General features: G+C 42.8%; 1 protein-coding gene across 8 annotated transcripts in view; it reads left to right on the top strand.

The window, feature by feature from the left end:
* The window catches only part of ST7L (suppression of tumorigenicity 7 like), a 245,254-nt gene that overhangs the window by 126,653 nt on the left and 105,200 nt on the right, over positions 1 to 13,401 (top strand). Inside the window, exon 13 of one of the 8 annotated variants that reach the window (XR_012881529.1) lies at positions 4,980 to 5,119. The exons of the other annotated variants lie outside the window; for them this stretch is intronic. The gene's annotated coding sequence lies outside the window, so the exon portion shown is untranslated. The remainder of the gene's footprint in view (positions 1 to 4,979; positions 5,120 to 13,401) is intronic. 8 annotated transcript variants of the gene reach the window in all.

The following is a 13,401-nucleotide window of genomic DNA, read 5'->3' on the forward strand; positions in this document are numbered from 1 at the left end:
TCCACGTGGGAGGACCAGTCCTTGGAAAACACCAGTATGTCATCAAGGTACACAACAAGAAAATTACCCAGGTAATCTCTCAGGATTTCATTAATAAAATTCTGGAAGACAGCAGGGGCATTACACAACCCAAAGGGCATGACCAGGTATTCGAAATGACCCTCGGGTGTGTTGAACGCAGTTTTCCACTCATCCCCCTCTTTGATGCGGATAAGGTTATATGCCCCCCGTAGATCGAACTTAGAAAACCATTGGGCTCCCTGAACCTGATTAAAAAGATCCGGAATCAAAGGAAGTGGGTACTGGTTCCTTACGGTGACCTTATTCAGGTTACGATAATCAATGCACGGCCTAAGACCACCATCTTTCTTCCCCACGAAGAAGAAGCCAGCACCTACAGGAGAAGTCGAGAGGCGAATGAAACCCTTGGCCAGGCATTCTTGGATATACACCCTCATAGCTTCACGTTCAGGACATGAAAGATTAAATATCCTACCCTTAGGAAGCTTGGCACCAGGCACCAAATCGATGGCGCAATCGTAATCTCTATGGGGGGGCAACACCTCGGATGCCTCCTTAGAAAACACATCGGCGAAGTCCTGAACAAACTCGGGTAGCGTGTTTACCTCCTCCCGGGGAGAAATAGAGTTAACAGAAAGACATGACATAAGACATTCATTACCTCATTTGGTGAGATCCCCAGTATTCCAATCAAACGTGGGATTATGCAACTGCAACCAGGGAAGACCTAATACCAGATCAGACGATAATCCCTGCATCACCAGTACAGAGCACTGCTCCAAATGCATGGAGCCAACCAGGAGTTCAAAAACAGGAGTATGCTGAGTAAAATAACCATTAGCAAGGGGAGTTGAGTCGATACCTACTACAGGGATAGGATAAGGTAAATCAATAAAAGGCATCTTAAGAGACATAGCAAATTCCACAGACATGATATTAGCAGATGAGCCAGAATCCACGAAAGCACTGCCCGTGGCAGACCGGCCAGCAAACGAGACCTGAAAGGGAAGCAAAATTTTATTGCGTTTCACATTAACGGGAAATACCTGTGCGCCCAAGTGACCTCCCCGATGATCACTTAGGCGCGGAAGTTTTCCGGCTTTTTATTCTTGCGCCTGGGACAGGTTTTCAGAAGATGCTTGTCATCCCCACAGTAGAAGCAGAGACCATTCATTATGCGAAATTCCCTACGTTGTCGAGGGGACATGGAGGCCCCGAGTTGCATAGGTACCTCCGAGTCCTCCGTGGAGGGGCGAGGAGACGGGACCTCGGGGGGAATCGCAGAAAAGTCAGAGGGGAGCACATTGAAGCGTTCAAGCTGACGTTCCCTGAGACGTCGGTCAAGTCGTACTGCTAGGGCCATAACCTGGTCAAGGGAGTCAGAAGAGGGGTAGCTAACCAGCAGATCCTTCAGGGCGTCAGATAATCCTAACCTAAACTGGCACCTTAGGGCCGGATCGTTCCATCGAGAAGCTACGCACCACTTTCTAAAATCAGAACATTATTCCTCCACCGGTCTCCTACCCTGACGTAAGGTCACCAGCTGACTCTCGGCTAAAGCAGTCCTGTCAGTTTCGTCGTAAATGAGTCCGAGGGCAGAGAAAAAACGATCAACAGAGGAAAGTTCAGGGGCGTCAGGAGCCAAGGAGAAGGCCCACTCTTGGGGCCCTTCCTGGAGTCGGGATATGATGATACCCACCCGCTGGTTCTCGGAACCTGAGGAGTGGGGTTTTAGGCGGAAATACAGTCTGCAACTCTCCCGGAAGGAGAGAAACGTCTTACGGTCCCCTGAGAACCGGTCAGGTAACTTGAGGTCGGGTTCTAGAGGTGAGGTGAGGGGAACTACTAAGGCAGCGTCACCCTGGTTGACCCTCTGGGCCAGGGCCTGGACCTGTAGGGAGAGGCCCTGCATCTGCTGGGCCAGGGTCTCAAGGGGGTCCATGATAGCGTCAGCGTAGGAGAAATGGTAGACTAGGTATAGGCTTGTAATTATGTAATGGCAGGAAGGAGGTGAAGGGAAAGTGAGCCCTAATCTACCCACCGCCCTGTCCCTGCCTACTTGCAACGACCCGCCCTAGGCGACGGGGTACAACTGGGCGGCTGTCCCTACGCTGTCTAAGTGCACGGGAGAACAAACAGGGAACACGCAAGGGAAGGGGCAGTCGCCCACGGAACGCCGCGAGGAAACGGGGCGGTGAATGAGTAGTCCGGACCAGGATGAAGTGGAGTATACCCAAGTGAGCACGGAGGAGGAAGCAAGCCAGAGGCAAAGCAAAGCAGGTTAAGCGGAACTGCAGCAAGGCAGAAGCAGGCTGGAGCAAGCAGCAGTGGAGCGAGGAATCCAGAAGAATTACAAGCACTGAGGAGGAGAACACGGCAGGTGATAAAGGGCAGGGGGCGGAGCTAACTCCGACTGACCAGGCCGCGATAGGCTCTCCCACTCCTGAGCCTGCCACCCTGGTTGGTGGGAGATGGTGTCAGTCGAACAGGTCTGGCCTCAGGTGTGGATTGATTAATCCCAGGAGTATACCTAGACGTAGTACCTGGCAGATCCCTAACAGTAGTAAACCACACCTTTTAACTTTCCTGGAAGCATACAGCACCAAGTAGGGCGTATAGAGACCTTATGTCTCCAGTTACCGTAACAGTCCACAGAAGAGGGCCGTATTCAGGTGTCTGAATGCAAATATCCTTCCGATTTCGGTATAAGTTTTCGGAATCTCCCTTGTCAACGCCACTGTGGTGACAAAGGAGCTGACATGTGGGAGATCCTCGGTGGAGAAGTAGATCCCGAGATTAGAAAAACCATATTGTCATTTTTTTTTTAGAGGAACATGAGGTGGAATGGAAACGCTCATCTATAATGAGTCGCTTAATTGCGTAGAATCTGCAAAAAGGGTCGTAGAGATCTAAACTTCTGAATTGTAGATGGTGCAAGGTCGGCAAATATTTGTATGTCCGAGTGATCTTAGGAGATTTTCTCACCATTTCCATAACTTTTGCCTCTATTGAGTAGTAGTGAGGTTTGACAATGATGTCCCTCGGTAACCCATCTTTGCGAATGGTGGTCAGCGCCCCAGATCTTCAATATGAGCATTGGCGGCATCCAATTGATAATGGAGGTCTTCTAACATGTTAGAGTTTTGCTTGACCCGGGAAACAGAAGCTCCCAATTTGGATTCTATCACCTCCATTTGTGACCCCATTTTTTGGAGGTCTTGGTGAATGGTTTATTATTGTTAGGCCCAATTTGTCCATTTCACCTTACATTGCTCTGGAGACACATGCAAATATGACCTCTTCAAATTGCCCTTGCATCTGTGGAGGCTTAGCCTTTGGAGTCCAAGTCCATTACGGCCTCCAATATTGATGTCTGATGTGGTAACGATCCGGGTTGCTGGCTTATTCGGAATACAGCCGGTAAGTCCTGAGACAAGTGTTGCGATGCATTTCGCTGATCGGTCTGGGTTGGAGCGTGTAATGGCACCGGTTGGCGCCGACAACAGGATGTCAGAGACTGAACGCTGTTATTTAGATTGCTTTCTCGGGTTTCCCATCGCTGCACGTAGCGTCACCCGACTCTGGGATCTGAGACAAGTGAGGTTCTGGGTTCAGGACTGCACTGCAAACTGGTATATCGGCCTAATCGCTCTAGTGAGGTGCGGAGCTACGGGATTCTGTGTCCACCATGTTTAGATGCGTGCCAGAGTCTCTGTTTTTTGAGTTACTCTATGTTATGTTACAATTGATTCTCTTGGGGTGTTAATTAAATGCTGTCTTTTTTTAGTGCCCCCATTGGGCTGCTTTTCAATAAATTTTATTTAGCAGCAACAGAGTCTAAGGGGTGTGGAGCTGCCGAAATTGTGTTTGACCAATCATGTTCACTTTTGTTCAGCAGTGAATGTGAGGTCACATGCCAGACCAGTCAGCTGTAGATAGAGGAAGCTTCAAAATTCTGTATTGTAAAAGAGCAGGACAGGCATGATTTAGAAATACAGATGAATTCCAGGAGGACCACAATGAAAGTTATATGAAGAAAATAACCCTCACATGGAGCAAAATACATTAAGGCTATGTTCACATGGAGTTTTTTGCAGGCGGAATTTCTGCTTCAAAATTCTGTTTGGAAGTTTGAGGCAGATTTTCCTCTCCCTGCACGCCCATTTTCGCTGCGTTTTTCGCCCGCGGCCATTGAGCAGCATAAAACGCCGCAAAATACGCTTTCTCTGCCTCCCATTGATGTCAATGGGAGGTCAGAGGCGTAAACGCCCGAAGATAGGGCATGTCGCTTCTTTTTCCCACGAGGCGGTTTTACCGCTCGCGGGAGAAAACCGCCCCCGCCTCCCATTGATTTCAATGGCATTTAGGACTGTTTTTGACGAGTTTTGCGGCGGGGTTTCCACGTCAAAAAACTCGTAAAAAAAAACTCTGTGTGAACATAGCCTAATTATAACATTCTAACATACCTTGTGCAAAAACATAGGATATGGGCATTTTGGGGACAGATACTCTTTCGTCAATGAATAGTATTTTAACCAGCTTGATTTTCCAAAGTCATGCATTCTCCAGCTTAGACATATACATTTAGGGAATCACATCTTTTATTATCAATCAAACAGTAAATACCAGTTTAAAATTATAGAAGCAAATGACTATTTGCATTGTATGTCATTTATTAGGCAGAAAATAACACTATCCTTGATCTTGTGAGTAAAAAGTTCAATCCAAGATGTTTTATCAATCTTGCAATGATGCTTCAGTTTATTCATTCCACTAAAAAAATTTAAACCATTAAGCGCCATAGTTTCTCTTAGGATGTTCTTTATAATTTTTGCATCCATTTTGCTATCGTAAACTTAAGTCATGTTCGGCAGTTATAGACTATCATACAGACACCTTGTTAGGTACTTACAGTACCTAACTCAGCACCAATCTAATCCTTGTGTCTGTCTCTGCAGCTCTGCTCTGTTCACTTCTATGTGGAGAACTGCATCACCAGAAACAGCCACACTGAAGGCACCCTGTCACTTACTGCCAGGAATGGGGTTGCGACACTCCACCAAGAGCCACAAACACTTTGTTCTACTGGTTTGTTAAGGTGTGGCCAAAGCCTAAGCCATCAATGTTGTATCCAAGAAAACCCCCTTTAACACCTTCAGGACTAAGCCTGTTTTGGCCTTCAGGACGAAGACGATTTTTCAAATCTGACGTGTTACTTTATGTGGTAATAACTTGGGAATGCTTTTACCTATCCAAGTGATTCTGAGATTGTTTTCTTGTGACATATTGTACTTTATGTTAGTGAAAACATTTGGTCGATAAATTGCATTTTTCTAAATTTAAATCTATCTACTTGTAAAACAGATAGTAATACCACACAAAATAGTTACTACTTTACATTTCCCATATGTCTACTTTATGTTTGCATCGTTTTTTAGACCAGTCTTTTATTTTTCTAGGCCGTTACAAGGCTTAGAACTTTAGCAGCGATTTCTCATATTTTTAAGAAAATTTCAAAAGGCGCTTTTTACAAGGACCAGTTCAGTTCTGAAGTGGCTTTTAAGGCCTTATATATTAGAAAGTCCCCATAAATCACCCCATTTTGAAAACTGCATCCCTCAAAGTAATCAAAACAGCATTCAGAAAGTGTTTTAACCCTTTAGGCGTTTCACAGGAATGAAAGCAAAGTAGAGGTGAATTTTTTTTTTTTGCCAAAATTCATTTGTAATACATTTTTTTTCTATACCACAGAAAGTTTTACCCGAGAAATGTAACTCATTATTTATTGCCCAGATTCTGCAGTTTTTAGAAATATCCCACATGTGACCCTAGTGCGCTAATTTACTGAAATACAGGCCTCAGAAACAAAGGAGAACCTGGTGAATTTTGGGGCCTCCTTTTTTTTAGAATATATTTTAGGTACCATGTCAGGTTTGAAGAGGTCTTGTGGGGCCAAAACAATAAAGACCCCCAAAAGTGACCTCATTTTGGAAACTTCACCCCTCAGGGAATTTATCTAGGGGTGTAGTTTTATTTGAATTAGTATGTGAAGATGAAAATCTACGTTTTTTCTGAAATAACTGCATTTTTTCAAGGAATAAAAGAGAAAAAACACCCCAACATATGTAAAGCAATTTCTTCCGATTATAGCAATTCCCCATATGTGGTAATAAACTTCTATTTGGACCCACAGCAGGACTCAGAAGGGAAGGAGCACCATTTGGATTTTGAAATTCTGATTTTGCTGGAACAGTTTTCAGTGCCGTGTCGCGTTTGCAATGCACTGGAGGGAACAAAATAGTGGAAACCCCCGAAAAGTGACCCCATTTTGGAAACTACACTCATCAAGGAATTTTTCTAGGGGTAAAGTTAGCATTTTGACCCCACAGTTGTTTTGCTGAATTCATTGGAATTATTCTGTAAAGGTAAAAATCTACTTTTTTTCTGAAAAAAGGTAGCCATTTTTAATTTTCACAAGGAATAAAGGAGAAAAAGCACCCCAACATTTGTAAAACAATTTCTCCCGATTACGGAAATATGCCATATGTGATAATAAACTGCTGTTTGGACCCACAGCAGGGCTTAGAAGGGAAGGAGCGCTATTTGGCTTTTGAAGCTCAAATTTAGCTGAAATGGTTTTTGGGTGTCATGTCGCATTTGCAAAGCCCCTGAGAGGCCAAGACAGTGGAAACCCCCCAAAAGTGACCCCCATTTTGGAAATTACACCACTTAAGGAATCTATCTAGGGGTATAGTGAGCATTTAGACCCCACAACTCTTTTGCAGGATTTATTAGAATTAGGCCGTGAAAATGAATATCAACATTTCTTCCACTAAAATGTTGAATTTTTTCAATTTCACAAAGGATAAAGGAGAAAAAAGCCACCCAACATTTGTAAAGCAATTTCTCCCGAGTATGGCAATATCCCACATGTGGTCATAAATGTTTTTTCATTAGAAAGTAATTAACCCTTTCCGGACTGAACCATTTTTTTCTTTTCCTTTTTAGTTTTTCCCTCCCCGCTTTCCAAGAGCCATAACTTTGTTATTTTTCCATCAACAGAGTGGTGTGAGGGCTTATTTATTGAGGGACGAGCGGTCGTTTTTATTGGTACCATTTTTTTGTACATACAACTTTTTGACCACTTTTTATAAACATTTTTGGTAGAGCCAAGGTGACAAAAAAAACAGTGATTTTGCCGTTTTAAATTCTTTATTTTTCACGTGAGACGTTCCATACATCACCCCCCACACTATGACATGCTATGTCGTGGTGCGCAAAGGGGTTAATGTGCAGCGGATTGTGCAGAGTGAAAATTAGAATTTTCCACTGATATGCCATTTTAGTTCACTCATGTTATGCCCAGTTTGTGCCACTGAAGACAATAAAATAAAATAAAATATTAAACTGCTGTTTGGGCACGCTGTAGGGCTCAGAAGGGAGGGAGCGGCATTTGGCGCGCAGATTTAGCTTTTTAGTTCTGTTTGGCGGTTTACTGGTATTTAGGTTTATAATGTGGGGCCATATGTAATCTGCGCGGAGAACATCAGGGCATAATAAGAGGGTATAATAATGGGGTAAATAAATAATAATCTGCAGATGTGTGGCCGGTGCCGTACTGCTAAATGGGGCCCGATCTTATCCGCTTTTGGAACACTGCACATTTTGCATCGCCATGTTCTTAGAGCCAGAACTTTTTTATTTTATCTCCAGCAGAGCTGCGTGAGGGCTTATTCTTTGCGAGACAATCTGTAGTTTTCATAGGTACCATTTTGGGGTACCAGAAATTTTTTGGATCACTTTATATTCAATTTTTTGCCAAGCAAGGTGACCAAAAACCATCAATTCTGACAATGTTTTTTATTATTTTTTTTTTTATGGCGTTCACCCTGGGCTATAAATGTCAATTTTACTTTATTTTGCGGGTCAATACGATTACGGCGATACCATATGTATATAATTTTTTTATGTTTTGCAGCGTTTGTGCAATAAAATCACTTATTTATAAAATAAATTTTTTTTTGTGTCACCATATTCTGAGAGCGATAACTTTTTTATTTTTCAGTCAAAAAAGCTGTGTAAGGGCTTGTGTTTTGCGGGACGGGTTGTAGTTTGTATTGGTTACAATTTTGGCGTACATGCGACTTTTTGATCACTTTTTATTGTATATTTTGTGAGGGTTGGTGACCAAAAAAATGGTGATTCTGGCATTGTTTTTCGTTAATTTTTTTTGCGGTGTTCACCGTGCGGGAAAAATAATATTACAGTTTTATAGTTAGGGTCGTTACGTTGCGGTGATACCAAATATGTGTACTTTTTTTTTAACATGTTAATTTTTTTCCTATAATAAAAGACTGATCGGAAAAAAAGGATTCTTTGTTTATGTCACTTATAACTTTTATTTTTACACTTTTTAAAAACATTTTTATTATCTTTTTTTTACTTTTTTTACTTGTCCCACTAGGGGACACTTAGGGTATGTGCACACGATAACGACCATTACGTCTGAAATTACGGAGCTGTTTTCAGGAGAAAACAGCTCCTGCATTTCAGACGTAATTGCGTAATCGCGTTTTGCGAGGCGTCAATTACGGGCGTAATTTGGAGCTGTTCTTCATTGGATTCATTGAAAAACGTCTCAAATTACGCCCCAAGAAGTGTCCTGCACTTCTTTGCCGAGGCAGTTACGCGTCGTCTTTTGACAGGGACGCGTAAAATTACAAGTCGTCGGCACAGTACGTCGGCAAACCCATTCAAATGAATGGGCAGATGTTTGCCGACGTATTGGAGCCGTATTTTCAGACGTAAATCGAGGCGTAAAACGCCTCGTTTACGTCTAAAAATAAGTTGTGTGAACCCAGCCTTAGACTTGCAGCTTTGATCGCTGCTAGAACACATTACACTATCTACGTAATGGGCGAGTTTTATGCTCGTCTGAATGAGACCTTAGTGTAAATTTAGACAGTTATATTTAGCGTCAGTTAGTGACGGACATTCAGGTTTTTTTAACTGAAGTTCGTTCACTAAATTTTTGATAGCGTAGTGACAGTATTAGAGTAAATTTACAGAGTTCTAGTAACGCCTTATGCAAACGACCGTGTGCGCCGGCCGAGTCCCGTCAGTGATCTGAGGAAAGTTAGAACATGTCATATCTTTGCTCGGATCGGAGACTCGGATAATTTTTCACGGACCCGATTCACCCGCTAAAGTGAATGGGTCCGTGAAGACTATCGCGTGCCACTCGGATGCTGTCAAAAACGGCCTGACTGGCACAACGGTCGTGTGCATGAGGCGTTCGCGTCAGTTAGTGACGGACCTTCAGGTTTTTTTAAACTGAAGTTCATTCACTAAATTTTTGATATCGTAGTGACAGTTTTAAAATAAAGTTACTGCGTCATAGTTAGCGTCAGTTAGTGACGGACATTAAGGTGTTTTTTTTAACTGAAGTTCGTTCACTAAATTTTTTCACGTGTTTTACAGCTTTAGTGTTCATTTGTTAGTGTCAGGTAGTTAAGACTTTTTTACAGTTTTATTATGGACTTTCAGTAAATTTCTTTCTCCTAGATTTTTATCTTATTGTTTTCTTCTCTTCCTTCCTTCCTTTTTTTTTTACTATAAATTTCATATACACGTGTAAAAGCACAACACACACAACCACCTCTATAAAAAATAAATTGAGTAATACACGTGTTGAAGCACTACATACCCCCATAATAAAAATTTCCCGATCATCCCAAAGGGTCTATCCAACCGAGGAGGCACACGCCATCCTGGCCTCTGACACAGAATCGGCCAGCGAGGGAGAAGAGGAAATTGCCCCATTCCTCTTGACCTCCTCCTCCTCATCATCCTTATCCAGTGATGAGGAACCTCCGCAAAGGCGCCCCAGGACATCAGCTCAGGCAACCCCCCAAATGAGTGATACCATGTGGAACCCACCCCCTGAGAATTATGAGCCTCACATTCTGGATTTCATAAGGAGCTCAGGAATTCGGTTTGAGATTGCAGGCCTCGTAGGAATTCACTTTTTCTAGGTCTTTTTCTCTGAAGATTTTGTTACTTTAATGGTGGCCCAGACAAATCTATACGCCCTGCAATTTTTAGCCCAAAACCCCACATCATCATTTGCTAGGTGGACCCCCATAGAGGACATGAGGACATTTTGGGGCCTTGTGCTACATATCAGTTTAGTAAAAAAAGCCAGAGATTAGGTAATACTGGAGTACGGATGTTTTATACACCTCATTTTACTGCATGGCAATGACCCGGACACGTTTTGAAATAATTCTGAAATGTTTGCGTTATAATAATAATGCAAAGTGCCCGTCCTCTGATGACCCCACATATGACCGCCTATTCAAAATCAGGCCAGTCATTGATTATTTCTGCACCACATTTCAAGAAGCTTGCACCCCCGAAAGGAACATTGCAATAGACTAAAGTCCCTTGTACATTTTAAGGGGATACTAAAATTCCGCCAATACCTGCCAAGCAGGAGGGCGAGGTACGTAATTAAAATATATAAGCTTTGCGAGAGCATCTCAGAGTACACCTTCAGGTTTAGGGTTTATGAAGGGAAGGACTCCAGGATAAAACCTCCAGAATGCTCTCCTGTCCTGGGAGTTAGTGGGAAAATAGTGGGGCATTGGATGCACCGACTGCTGGACCAGCATCCCACTATTTAACTGCCTCTCCACCGGAAATACTGCAGCATTAGGCACCGTGCACAAAAACCAGAGAGGCCTCCCTAAAACTCTGATTGGGCAAAAATTCTTACTATACCCCTCAATTAATTCCTTGAGGGGTGTAGTTTCCCAAATGGGGTCACGTTTTGGGGATTTCCACTGTTGTGGCACCACAAGACCTCTTCAAACCTGACATGGTGCCTAAAATATACTCTAATAAAAAGGTGGCCCCAAAATCCACTAGGTACTCCTCTGCTTCTGAGGCCTGTGCTTCAGTCCAGGCCTCTGCAAACCGTCCCTTTATCTGCAAAATCGCGCAGCCATGAATAAGTACAACAACTTACCTCTTATTCATTCTCTATGGCATCGACGGATAAAGCCGAATACTGCACTCGGCTATCTCCGGCGCTCCCATAGAGAATGAATGGAGCGGCAGTGCGCATGCGCATGTAACCGGAATACCTCTTAACGAGGTATTTGTGAGCCGCTCTGACATAGTGCCAGCGCGGTTGTTGGCCGCGTTGCGACCGTGTCAGGGCCGCTCTGTTTGGCCGTGCCCTAAATATTGATTTGCATTTCTCTGGTAAAACCTTCTGTGTTACGAAAAAGGATTAAAAATGAATTTCTGCAAAAGAAAAATTTAATTTGTAAATTTCACCTCTACTTTGCTTTAATTCCTGCGAAATGTATCCCACTTCATAACTGAACTGAAACCTGTAAAAATAGCTTTTTGAAATGTGAGAAATTGCTGTTAAAGTTCTAAGCCTTGTAACATCCTAGAAAAATAAATGGATGTTCAAAAAACTATGCCAATCTAAAGTAGACATATGGGAATGTTAATTAGCGACTATTTTGTGTGGTATAACTGCCTGTCTTACAAGCAATATTTAAATTTAGAAAAATGCTAATTTGTGCAATTTTTCGCAAAATTTGGGTGTTTTTCACAATTAAATACTGAATGTATCGAGCAAATTATGCCAGTTACATAAAGTCCAATGTGTCACGAGAAAACATTCTGAGAATCGCTTGAATGGGTAAAAGCATTCCGAAGTTATAACCACATAAATTGAAACATGTCAGATTTGAAAAATGAGGCTCTGTCAGGAAGGTCAAAGTGGCTGCAGCGGGAAGGGGTTAATACTGCAGAACTGTCACCGACTCTCATGTTGTTGTTTACTTCAACCCTGTGCAAGACGGGACTATCCCAATAGCTTCCACTCAATTGATACTAATTACATATTTTCCAATAGTATTTCCTTCAAATTATTCTGTATCATTTACCTGTGTTAAGTGCATTGCAATATGTAAAGTTACGAATTAAAATTAATTTCTGCATTTCCAAAGTGTTTGCCTGTTTAGAATTTAGAAGTTTTAATATCCTAATTCTTGAACAGTATGAATACAGAATGTAAGTATTACCGTAATTTTTTTATGTCAAATGTGTTTCCTACTGGGTCAACTTCTACTGTACTTCGGTTCCTGTTACCCTTCGGCCCTGTTCACACAGGATTTTGCAGGCAGAAAAAATCTACCTCAAAATTCCTTGACAGAATTTTGAGGCAGATTTTGACCTGCCTGCACTTTCTTCCCACGTTTTTCGCTGCGTTTTTCGACCATGGCCATTGAGGGCAGCGGGCAAAAAAATGGTTTTGGAAAACGCTTCTTCTGTCTCCCATTGTTCTCAATAGGAGGTCAAAGGCTGAACGGCAGCATTCTTTTTATTTATTTTTTTTATGATTTTTTTTTTTAAATCAATGGGGGGCGGTTTCGGACGTCTTCAGACTGTTTCCGCATCAAAATCAGCGCCAAAAAACCAAATGTAAACTGGGCCTTCGTTTTTTGCCGCATTTTTCGCCCACGGCCATTGAGCGCCGCCGGCAAAAATACCCCGAAATACGCTTTCTTTGCCTCCCATTGATGTCAATGTGAGGTCAGAGACGTAAACATCCGAAGATAGGGCATGTCACTTCTTTTTCCCACGAGACGGTTTTTCCGCTCGCGGGGAAAAAACGCCTCCGCCTCCCATTGAAATCAATGGGAGGCATTGTCGGTCGTTTTGTGGCGCGTTTCCCAACGCTTTTTCGTGTCAAAAAAGGTGTAAAAAAAACTCTGTGAACAGGGCCTTAGGCTATGTTCACACAGAGTATTTTGCCGAGTTTATTGACGCGGAAACCACGTCGCAAAACTCGGCAAAAACGGCCCGAAAATGCCTCCCATTGATTTCAATGGGAGGCGTCGGCGTCTTTTTCCCGCGAGCAGTAAAACTGGCTAGCGGGACAAAGAAGCGACATGCCCTATCTTCGTGCGCTTCCGCCTCTGACCTCCCATTGACTTCAATGGGAGGCAGAGAAAGCGTATTTCGCGGTGTTTTATGCCCGTGGCGCTCAATGGCCATGGCCGAAAAACGCAGCGAAAAACTCAGTGAAAATCGGCGTGCAGGGAGAGGAAAATCTGCCTCAAACTTCCAAACGGAATTTTGAGGCAGATATTCCTCCTGCAAAATACTCCGTGTGAACATAGCCTTAAACTGGTTTCTTCATCTAGTATTTTTATGAGGATTATGTTTTGAGGTCTATGTTTTCTTCATACAGTATTTTGATAATACAGTAATGAGGTCCTTATAAATGATGACAAGATTGGTTACACTTGCTGGCATTTCTGTATATCCTTGTAAAGTTGTCTATTTTCTTTTTTA

The sequence above is a fragment of the Rhinoderma darwinii genome, chromosome 2 (genome assembly GCF_050947455.1).
Source record: "Rhinoderma darwinii isolate aRhiDar2 chromosome 2, aRhiDar2.hap1, whole genome shotgun sequence".
NCBI classification, from domain to species: Eukaryota; Metazoa; Chordata; class Amphibia; order Anura; family Rhinodermatidae; genus Rhinoderma; species Rhinoderma darwinii.